Source organism: Gossypium raimondii, chromosome 2 (genome assembly GCF_025698545.1).
Source record: "Gossypium raimondii isolate GPD5lz chromosome 2, ASM2569854v1, whole genome shotgun sequence".
Taxonomy (NCBI): Eukaryota; Viridiplantae; Streptophyta; class Magnoliopsida; order Malvales; family Malvaceae; genus Gossypium; species Gossypium raimondii.
The window spans coordinates 13,556,717-13,569,145 of record NC_068566.1 but is presented as its reverse complement, the minus strand read 5'-3'; positions in this window follow the sequence as shown (position 1 = coordinate 13,569,145).

Genomic DNA, 12,429 nt, shown 5'->3' with positions numbered 1-12,429 from the left:
AATTACATGTCATAATAAGGTTCACTCACAGCGTACAAGGCATCAAATACAAACCCATATTCAAAATTAAACCTTCAAGTCTACATTTACAATAAGGACCAGCTCGATCAAATCCAAATTCTTACACAGATTGATTCACAAACGGCACCATAGAGTCTTGAATGCTTATGCGTGTAAAGCCAAAATGCCCTAATTGCTAGACATTAGGAACCAACAAAACTTGAATTTATAAATGTAAACATGCAAGAGAAATAGCTAAAATGGCAAGACAACGGAACGCGCTTATTAAATTAATTTTATCCATGATGATACAAATGAATTGTCACTAAAGGAAAGCGCAAAATGCATCCTTACTTTAAAAACATTGATAAAAAAAAAAAAAAAAAAAAGAAAGTTCAAAGCAAAATTCCATTTTTTTTTTACAGTAGCTTCTCAACAAAATCGAACTCATTGATCTAATAAATTAAGCAAAACGACTAAGCTTAATTAAGCTTCATTAACTAAACAGAAAAAAAAAAAAAGAACTTTATAACATAAAAAATTGCCAAAAAAGTGTACGTGGCAAACAAGCATATCTAATCCAATTTTCTATTTCTCATTTCATATCCACCAATTTTCTCAGCAACCAAGCAGATCGGTATCAAACAAGTGTTTTACAAGCAAAGAACAAAGGGAGTAAAGAAGTACGCACATATAAACACAAAGTAAATAGAAAAGAAATAGGAGTGTAACTAACAAGTAGAAATGCGAATTGAAATACAAGAGATAAAAAATAAATCGAATCCTTACAACGATGATGTTGACACCATTTTTTTGCTGTTAACACCATTTTTTGGATGAAAAACGGGGTTGACTTGGGTTTTTGAAAATGAAAACGAAAACGAGAGTCGCCACCAATCCTTTTTGATAAGGTGTGATTGGATCACGTCGAGAAGTGGTTGTTTTTAATAAAAGGTTTGATTTTATTAAAACAACGAGTTTGGTCCACGAAATTCAGAAAAACGGGTTCGGGAGTCGGTTACGCGCGAGGAAGGATTAGCACCCTCGATACGCCCAAAATTGGTACCTAGTTGATTACTTAATGTCTTAATGTCGAAGATTGAAAACTTTAAAGAAATTTAAAATACGATCCTTAAAAAAAACTCGAATGGCATGGATTAAAATTCAAGAGGAAATTTGGCAATTTGGTTAAACGTGAAATCGAAACCCAGCACCTTAGGACACGTTTCTCGAATTTCCAAACGCAAAACATCGCCTTATTTTTGAAAAGTTTTTAAAAGGATATTTAGCTATTTGGTCGAACGAGAAATTGAAACCCAGTACCTTAGGGCACGTTCCTCGAATTTCCAAACGTAAAATATTGCCTTATTTTGAAAATTTTTGAAAAGGATATTAAGTCATTTGGTGGAACGAGAAATCGAAACCCAGTACCTTAGGGCACGTTCCTCAAATTTTCAAATGCAAAACATTGCCTTATTTTTGAAAAGTTTTTAAAAGGATATTTAGCTATTTGGTCGAACGAGAAATCGAAACTCAGTACCTTAGGGCACGTTCCTCGAATTTCCAAACGCAAAACATTGCCTTATTTTGAAATATTTTCCTTTTTGAAATATGGTGTTAATATGCATAATGAAATAATAAATAGGATAATATGAAAAAAAATATGAACAAAAACGAACAATAATAAAAATCATATATATACCATAACAAATAAATAAATAAAATAAAAAACTAAAACATCAAAATAGATATGTAAATAAATAAATAAAGAAAATGAATAAAATTATAAAAATGAAAAAGATATATACATGTATATATAAAAATAATGAAAATATGAAAAATATGTGTAAGTATATATTTTAAAACTATTATATAAAATATATACATATACATACATATATACGTATGTAAATTAAAATATGTATATGTATATAGATGTATATATTATGAAATATACGTAAGTATATATATATACATAGGTTTATAAAATTAGAAATACAAACGTATATAGATATATGGGTTATAAAATATGAAGAGTACATATAAGTATATACATGTATATAGATATGTGTAAAGAAATAAAGTATAAATATACATATAGACGTGCATATGTATAAAAATAAATTATAAAACCTACATTGGATATATTTATATAAAACATGTATATGCATGGTTTCAAGAAACATAAAAATGTATATACATATATATATAATATATATATATATATATAACTGCATAAATACAAACATATATTTACATTTATGAAGAAAAAATAAAACAAGAAATAAATAATATATGTATAGGTATATACATAAACTACAAATATAAAATAACATGGTAATAGATAATAAAAAGAGTTAGACTAAATCGAATAAAAAAAAATTTGAGGCTGAATCGTAAATAAAATCAAAGGGGAGGGGTTCTATTGAGCGCGCGAATAACTTAGAGGGGCTGGAAGGGAAATTTTCCCTTCTCCTCTAAAACGCACAGCTTCAAAGGACCAGATTGAAACAAAGCCGAAATTACAGGGCCAAATTTAAAAACACAACAAAAGTAAAAAAGGGCTAAACTAAAACAAACAAAAATTACGGGAGGACTACGGGCATAAATAGCCCAACAAATGAAAACACGCGGATCCTCCTAGTAATGGGTCGGTCACATGGGTCGCATAAAGCAGCGTCGTTTTGGTGCTCGAGAAGGCGCCCAAAACGACGCTGCTTTGAAGCCTATTTAAACTAATTTTTTTCCAAAAATTTCATTCTTCCCTTCTTCTCCGGAAAAAAAAATCAAAAATTTCTCTCAAGTCTCTCTCCCTTCCTCCGACCAGAGCCCGAAACCGTGATCAGGCATGCATCGTCGTTGTCGCACATGCCACTGCAGACACTGTTGTTAAAAAATCAAAAGGTATGTTTTTTGCTTTTTTATTTATTATAAATATGTATTTTTTAAAAAATAAAAGAAAACAAAATCGAACACAAGTAGTTAGAAAAAAAATAAAGAAAGAAAAAAAAAGAAAAAGAAAATAAATGTACCGAAAAGGGGTTGTTGAATCTGTTTTTTGTTTTTTATTTATTTATTCAAATCGTGAAAAAAAGGGGGGGGGGGAGCCCCATTTACAATGTTTGATATGGCTTTTATAGCCATTTTACCACTCTCTCCTTTTGTTTGTTTTTCTCTCCTTTTTTCTATTGTTGGTACTGCTATTCTTTTATTGTTTGCAGGTACCTTGACGAGACAAGGCAAGTGGGCGAGCGGGTAGGCCGGCGTGTGCTGGAGGTGTGGCAGACGAGGAGGTGGTGGCAGAGCAGGTGGATGAAGGCCCTAGGTGCGGCGCACCTAGGGTTGCTGCTGTTTCTTTTTTCTTTTCTGCAAATGGGCTAGGGTTAGGTAAATTGATGTTGGGCCTGTTGGTTGTAATTGGGTATTGGGTCTTTTATTTGTAATGGGCCGGGTGAAATTGGGCTTGTACAGCTGCCCCTCTTTGCTCGTTGTCGTGTAACGAGAACAGAGCAAAGACCAAGAAAGGCCAATTTTGCCTGGTCTTGCCTGTTTTGGACTTGTCCTGGTGCTTTTCTTCAAGTAGCTTCACTCCATCCACTGTGTCTTGTTGCTTCAATCCACTCCACTGTAAATTCAAAGAGATAGGATTATCGTTTTCAATCTGATGTGATCTACTCTACTGTAACTTCAGAGAGATAAGATCCTTTATTTTAATCCACTCCACTGTAACTTCAGAGAGATAAGATTACTAGCTTCAATCTACTCCGCTGTAATCTCAGGGAGATAAGATCTCTAGCTTCAATCTGCTCAACTGTAACCTTAGGGAGATAAGATCTGAAATTCTTCGGTCTACTCTACTATAACCTCAGGGAGATAAGACCTGATGCGATCTACTCTACTGTAACTTTAGAGAGATGAAATCCTTTATTTTAATCCGCTCCACTGTAACTTCAGAGAGATAGGATTACTAGCTTCAATCTACTCTGCTGTAATCTCAGGGAGATAAGATCTCTTTCGTCTGCTCCACTACTGCTTAGGGAGATAAGACTTGATGCGATCTGCTCCACTACTGCTTAGGGAGATAAGATCTGGTTTCTTTTGTCTGCTCCATTACTGCTTAGGGAGATAAGACTTGATGCGATCTGCTCCACTATTGCTTAGGGAGATAAGATCTGGTTTCTTTCGTCTGCTCCACTACTGCTTAGGGAGATAAGACTTGATGTGATCTGCTCCACTACTGCTTAGGGAGATAAGATCTGGTTTCTTTCGTCTGCTCCACTACTGCTTAGGGAGATAAGACTTGATGTGATCTGCTCCACTACTGCTTAGGGAGATAAAACCTACCATCTTTGACCTGCTCCACTACTGCTTAGGGAGATAGGATCTACCATCTTCGACCTGCTCCACTACTGCTTAGGGAGATAGGACTGGTGGCTTAAATCTGCTTCACTATTGCTTAGGAAGATAAGATTCACCGTCTTTGATCCACTCCACTGCAACCGATGGAGGTAAGGCTTTGTTTTCGATCTGCTTCGCTGTTAACGCAGGAAGGCCAGATTTGCTTCTTTAACCAGCTCCACTGCAACCGATGGAGGCAATGCTTTGTTTTCGATCTGCTTCGCTATTAACGCAGGAAGGCAAGATCTGCTATCTTTAACCAGCTCCACTGCAACCGATGGAGGCAAGGCTTTGTTTTCGATCTGCTTCGCTGTTAACGCAGGAAGGCAAGATCTGCTTTTTTAACCAGCTCCACTGCAACCGATGGAGGCAAGGCTTTGTTTTTTATCTTCACTGATCTATTTTCTAGGGAACATGACCTGTATAATGAACCTAATTATGCCTAATGATTAGGATGACATGATCAAAATGAATCAAATGCTCCTAACAAGACATGTGTGAATGGTGTTTGCATGAATGCAGAATTTTTTTTTTGAGAATGATCCCGCTTAGGTTGTCATTACTCGAAGTTTATTAAAGCTTTGCGACTGACATGCTACAACGCCTTTTCGCTAGAGTGGCTTTTCTGAAGAAGCATTTAGCCAGGTTGCCCCCACTGTAGACCTCAATGTTTTAATCCATTGGGGCGTAAAATTTGTACCATCATTCTCCTACTGTAATCCAAGGGTAGAAATATGGCTTTTCCTCAATCCTCTCTTATCCAATTGAAGATACAGGATCCACATCGTTCTGGTTCCTTACACCATTCCCAGGGTGTCGTACCAAAGACTTATGCGCAGATGAAGGCTCTCTTCTCCGAGGTAACCTCTTCCCATTGCCTGATGATCATTGCTTGTTTATTCATTTAAGTTTTGTCATTAACCCATCATCTTATCATTTTGTTCAACCAATGCATTTGACAACGAAATCCAAAGAGAAAGTCTAAATTTAGACCATTCCTTCCCAAATTTTCAACCTTTAAATTTGGTGTGTTCTAAACAATAGTCCTGCTTCAGGCTCCTATATTATTTAGAAACTTTTCAGAGTAATATGCAAAACTTCCTTTGTGAAAGTTTTATTAGTCCATTAATCATTATTCCAATGCAATATGTTTGCAAAAAGGTCATAACAATGGATAAGAATAAAGTTGGTTCTGAGCATAGCTCGAAAGAACAAATTACCGAAAATAGTAAAGAAGGATGACAAAGAAATTAATTGGGAATGTATATCTTGGAAAGGAAAAAAGTATTCCAAGAACAACAAATAATATGAGAATTGGGTGCCCCAGATATCGCAGCTTGAACTTCTCTGTACAAACTTTCTGAAGACCATTTTGAGTTGGACATGTGTTTAGGAGATCTACAGTGCTCTGTCGATGCCCCAAGATGTCGCTTATCCTTTCCTGTTGATTCAGGCATAGCAAGATCACCATATGCCTAGTTTGGTCAAGATTCGAGTTGCTTTGATTACCTCATGCCCCACTTTAATCAATATTTGAGCCGCCCTTTTCGGGTTTTCAACTCAAATCCCCTTTTGCCTAAGGTGCCCTTTGCGGGTTTTCCCCTTAGCCTCTCCACTTTTCATTTTTTCATTTTCATCATTTTTTTTGACTCAAAGTGCCCTTTACGAGTTTTCACTTTGGTCCTTTATTCTTCTTTAAACGACGTGTTTATTGACTGGATCTGAGTTTATAGGATTAGCAATCTCACTCAGGATCAGTGCTCCTCTAAAAATGGTCATCTTTACAACATAGGGACATTCCCGGTTTGACATTCAAATCCCTCTAGAATCCCTTGGAGGAAAGATCTTCTTTCAACATCCAGCCCTCTTGTGGAATTCTCTGGGACGACCCTGTTTGTCATGGGCTCGTATCATTTGCCTTTGTGCTGAATAACTTTTAGTTTTTTCTTTCTGATCAGATTGGATTCCTTCTGCTCCACTGAAACCCAGAGAAAAAGAATTTCTACTTTAATAGGTAGAACTACCTCCGTCTTGTGAACTAGAGAAAAATAGTGTTGCCCCAGTTGAAGTCCCAATAGACGCTCGAAAAACAAGGAAGGCAGATGGTAACTTCACATGCCAACCCTTGTAAGTCTCAGTTATTTTCTTTAATTTTCTTGATGTTCATCTCTAGGTAATTCGGTGACGAATCTTGGTGTCCGCTTCCGAATTGATTCCAGACCTCAGCTGTAACACCCCTTACTCGTATTCCTTACCGGAACAGAGTATGAGGTATTACTAAATTTTTAAAAAATTTCGACAGCATTCCTACTTATTTTTGCTTAAACCTCCTGCAAATTTAGAACACATTCCAATATACCAACCAATTTCATTTGTATAAACACACATATAGTTTAACTATTAATAAACACTACATTTAAAAGGGAACCATAACATATATTTACATGATGATCCCACATTACATAAAGTGTCTATACATGCCATAAAATTTCGGAACACTAGTAGTAAAATACCCCAAATGTGAAGGATAGTGTAGATGATTGTCCGACTTCGCTCCAATTTCCGAGTTGTTGGAAGTCACTATAACCAAGAGAAAAATAAAATCGAGTAAGCATATAGCTTAGTAAGTAAACACATGATAAATAAGTAATTACTCCCATAACTACACCAAAATATAAACTTATTCATGAATAACTTTATTGTTTAGGCAATTTCCAGCAAGCTGTTTTTCTGCGTCATAGTCGCTAATTTATTTTTATCTGGAGCTACAGGGCTCCAAATTGAGTTCCGTAAATTTTCTCTGAAACTAGACTCATATACCATTTCACCATAAAAATTTCAGAATTTTTAACCCAGCCAATTAGTACAGTTTATTCATTAAACCTTCCCCTGTTTCACTGCCCAACGGTTCTGACCCTTCCTCACTAAAATTCACTTAACTCTCTGTAAAAAATTTGAAAAATGGTTTCGCTTGTTTCTAATAAAAATAGACTCAATAAGGATTCCAGGGATATAAATTTCATGCCATAATTATTTTTTTAAAATTTTTGGTAATTTTCCAAAGTTAGAACAGGGGATCTCGAAATCAATCCAGCCCTGTTTCAGTAAAATTCAGATATCTCCAAAAATACAACTCCTTTGCTTATTCTATTTCTTTCATATGAGAATAGATACATTCAACTTCAATTTCATATATTATTCAGCTTCCCATTCATTTTCCACCATTTATGGTGATTTTTCAAAGTTACCCAATTGCTGTTGTTCAACACAGTTTATAATTAAATCGTTCCTTTTATGCTTTTTGATATTTTCTCCCATCTCATACATGGGTCGATTTAGTATTCAACTCAATATTTACCCCATAAAATTTTCCACCATATGGCAATATTCATCTTCCACACTTTTCGTTGAACACTGAATGTTAGCCGTTATTGGTGGATCCCTGACTTAGCACCACCACCGAATCGGGAATCAAGACTTAGCAACCCCTGGGAATCAGACATAGCAACCCCTTTTTATTTCAAAGATATGGTGGATATCGACTTAGCACCACCAATGAATCGGGAATCAGCACTTAGCAACCCCTGGGGAATCAGACATAGCAACCCCTTTTCATTTCAAAGATATGGTGGATATCGCACTTAGCACCACCAATGAAATCGGGAATCAAGACTTAGCAACCCCTGGGAATCAGCACATAGCAACCCCTTTCACATTTCAAAGATATGGTGGATCACGCACATAGCACCACCCATAAATCGGGAATCAGCACACAAGAACCCTTTTATATACAACATACTACGGCTTATTCCGAGTGTTCAACCCATAACCCATATATTGTAACCCTTTATCACCTTTCCCGATTTAACAACATTTTTAGGATATTGCCAAACATTTGTTTTAATTCCAAATAAATCTCAACATATATCAAATAATATCAAAATAATACATTAATTCACGTGTTTACTTACCTCGGTGCAAAATATCGTAATTTTGCACTTTACTCCACTATCTTTTCTTTTCCCGCTTGATATACTCTTCACGTCTTTCTTGATCTATAATAGCAAATTTAACTCGTTTAATATTCACATTTATTAAAATAATCCACCACCCAACTTTTGAAAATTACAATTTTGCCCCAAACTTTTGCATAATTACACTTTTGTCCCTAAGCTCGAAATTAAACTTCATCACTTATTCTTAAGTTTTATAACATGCTGAACATTTTTCCTTCTATGGAAACATCAAATTCCACTCCAACACATACTTTTGAATATTAATTATTTTTACCGATTATGTCTCTTTACCTTTTTTAAAATTGCTTAGCAAAAGTTGTTTAACATAATCTCTAGCTTCATATTCCACCATAAAACAGCAAAATAAACACATTTCACCTATGGATATTTTTCCAAATATGAACCCTAACACGAATTAATGGTAGAATAAGCTAAACCAAGTTAAGGGACTCCAAAATACGAAGAACATTAAAAACGGGGCTTAGAATCACTTACTATGGAGCTTGAAAGCTTAAAAACCCTAAATATGGCTTCCCCCTTGCTGATTTCGTTCACCATGAAGAAGATGAGCATATTTTGCCATCTTTTTCCCATTTAATTCTATTTAATAACCAAATGACTAAAATGCCCCCATTTAAAAAAATCTATTTCACCCATTTCTTATGTCTATTTTTGTCCATCAACTAACTAATGGTCTAATTACCACATAAAGACCTCCAATTTAAAATTTCATAACAATTAGACACCTCTAAGATGTAGAACTCAACTTTTGACTATTTACAATTTAGTCCTTTTGACTAAATTGAGTGCTAAACGTCAAATTTTCGAACGAATTTTTACTGAAAATTTTCCGTGAAATTGTAGACCATAAAATATAATAATAACCATATTCTCCTCGTCGGATTTGTGGTCCCGAAACCACTATTCACTAGGCCCGAATCGGTCATTATAACTCTCCCCCTTAGGGATTTTCGTCCCGAAAATCTTACCTAAAAGAGGTTTGGGTACTGTTTCCTCATAATTTCCTCCGGTTCCCACGTAGCCTCTTCCATTCCATGTTTTTGCCACAACACTTTCACTAAGGCTACACTTTTATTTCTTAACTGTTTGACCTCCCGAGCCAAAATCTTTATGGGTTCTTCTTCATAAGTCATATCCGGTCGAACCTCAATCTCAGAGGAGAAACTATATGTGAAGGATCCGAACGATAACGTCGCAACATCGACACATGAAATACATTATGTATCTTTTCCAACTCTGGCGGTAAAGCTAACCGATATGCTATAGGGCCAACTCTCTCGGTAACTTCATATGGTCCAATCGGCACGTGATGATATTGACGCATGAAGCAGCCTCTATCCATTTGATGAAGTAATTAATGATCTTAATAGCGAAGTAGTGCCCATTAGAATTCTTCGATAATGGTGATGTTCATGCCCCATTTTACTCGAAATTTGAGTCGCCCCTTTCGAGTTTTCAACTCAAAACCACCTTCGGTCATAAAGCGTCTTTTGCGAGTTTTAGCCTTGGCCTCTCCTTTTCTTTTTCCTTTTTCTTTTTCTTTTCTCTTCTTCATTTTCATTTTGACTTTGATTTTGATTTATTTTTCTTCTTTTTGAATTGGATCTGAACTCTTGGGATTAGGCAAGTCCTTATTATTCCTTTCGAAGAATATTCTCTGATATCAAATTTCTTTCATAGAGCCTTTTGGGGCGCAACTACGACAAGAAAACATCTTAAAGGGATGGAAACTCAACTTCAAATGGGCAAAACTATGCTGACTCCACGAGAAAGGCGTTGCCCCGGCAAAGGATTGCATCGTTCCTACTGCAAATTTCTGTCATTGTGCTGTTGTGCAGATTTCATTATCAGCGGTTAACCCGGGTATATTCTGGTATGATTCTACAAAGATATCTTCGAACTCTAGAGGTAACTTGATGAGGTCTCACTTCATTTTTGCGGTCTGGTCAATTCTAATATTCGCCAAGCTTACGATTTCTGATGATTCCTTGTGAGGTAGGACCTGTCTATCCTCCTGTTCAACCATCCTTAACAAGTCAGGAGATAAACTACAATTTTTGTCATTTTTAAAGCATTGTGATCCCTCTGAACACATGCCTTGCTCAAAAGGAAAATCTGGGTCTATAGCAGAGTCATTCAAGTAATTGATATCCGGGGACCCGTAGCAAGTACCAAAGAATATACAAAGAATGTATAAATTCATGAATAATTATTTGTATCATATAATTATGAATGAATGATGGTTTGGAAGAAAATTCAAAAGAATGAAAGAATCAGAAATAATTATTCAAAAAGAATGAAAGAATATTAGCTCAAAAAGGAATGCAAAGATGTATTTTATTAGAATAATGACGTTCAGACATTAGCCTATTTCACAAAGGAATTTCTATCGCTTTAGGCTAAAAACAACAAAAAAGTTCTGGACATTACTCTAAATAAGCCCTGATAACTACAGGGATTTCTTCCACAAGCTAATTGCTTAAAACACTCCAGATTTATAAGGGCAGGTATCTAATAAGGTCCCTTTTCCTTTGTGTCTTCATGTATGGCATGGATGTGAACGCTTCCCAACACTACTTCATACATCTCATTCATCCCGTGGTCAACATGATTGGGTAGATGGCTTTTTGCACTAGATGAATCACCCAACTTGACAATACCCATGTTGATGAATTTTTCGACTAGGTTCTTGAAGGCAATGCAATTCTCTATTGAATGCCCTGTAATTCCCGCATGGTAGTCACATTGTGCGTTTATGTCATACCATTTGGGATACGGGGGTTGTATGGGTTTTAAGTAAAAGGGGGACACCACACGTGCATCAAATAAGCTTCGGTATAACTCACTATATGACATCAGAATTGGTATGAACTGGAGCTTCTCAGTACCTGGCTTCACTCCAGATTCTTACTTTGAAGACCTCTGATGGCTGGTGGTCTCTGTCTTTGGCCTGCCCACAGTGATTAGTTTTGAGTGGCCCTTGTTATATCCGCCTGCATTATCCCTTTTATTCCCCTTCTTCCTTGGGGTCTTTATAGTATCTGGGTACTCTACCCTCTCCTGCTTTATTTCGGCTAGATTAGCAACAGGATTAGCTAAATCATTCCTTAAATTGGATCCTAAGCCTGTCAGGCAATTCACTGGTGTCGATGTACCAGTCTGATAATATTGGGATCCGATAGTAAAGAGTGCCCCTTGTGGGCACCCATCTGGCTGGACCTGGACACTTGTCGGAGTACAATCTAAGGAATAGATAAGATCCTCATTATTAACCCCAAAGTAAACCACCGAGTCTTGCACTTCTTTTGACTTTCCAGCTAGTAATCGGTTGAACTAATTTATCATAGTTTTCCGTAATTCTAGCATCTGATCTCTCATCTCCTGTTGAAATTCAGTCAATTGCTCCTGCATCTGAATCTGCATTCGCTTTAAATTTTCCAACCTTCGTTCCATTTCTCTAGTATTTACTTGGATATCGTAAGGGTGTTTGGTTGGTTGGTTTTCCAGGTTAGCTGAAATAAATTTTCGTGTTTAGACTCTTTCAATGGATTTTAATGCATGTAATGCAATGTAATGCAAATGAATGCCTAAAGAGACGTTGATTCTGATTCAATTACATTTAGGAAACTTTTCTAGAAAGCAAATTCCTTACATAAAACGGATACATGTACGACCTCACCCTCATATTCTAAGAAACAACATCGGTCTTTTTCTTCATCCGCATGTTTGAGGTAATCTCGCCAATATATGCCATTGCTAGCTCATTTTCTTGATCTTGGTCGCGATCCATCATCTGCCCATCTTCATAAGGCTCGTCAGCTTGTCGAAGGCTTTTGGACAATCGTCTCGAACCCTTAGGCCACGAAGTAAAGATCACAAACTCTTTCATCGCCCTTCTTGTGTTTCTCGGAATATATTTGGGAAGTCGTATTGTTTTCCACTTTATCAAGGAATCCGTATTCGATGACAAGCTTTCTAATTTAGTAATCGGACT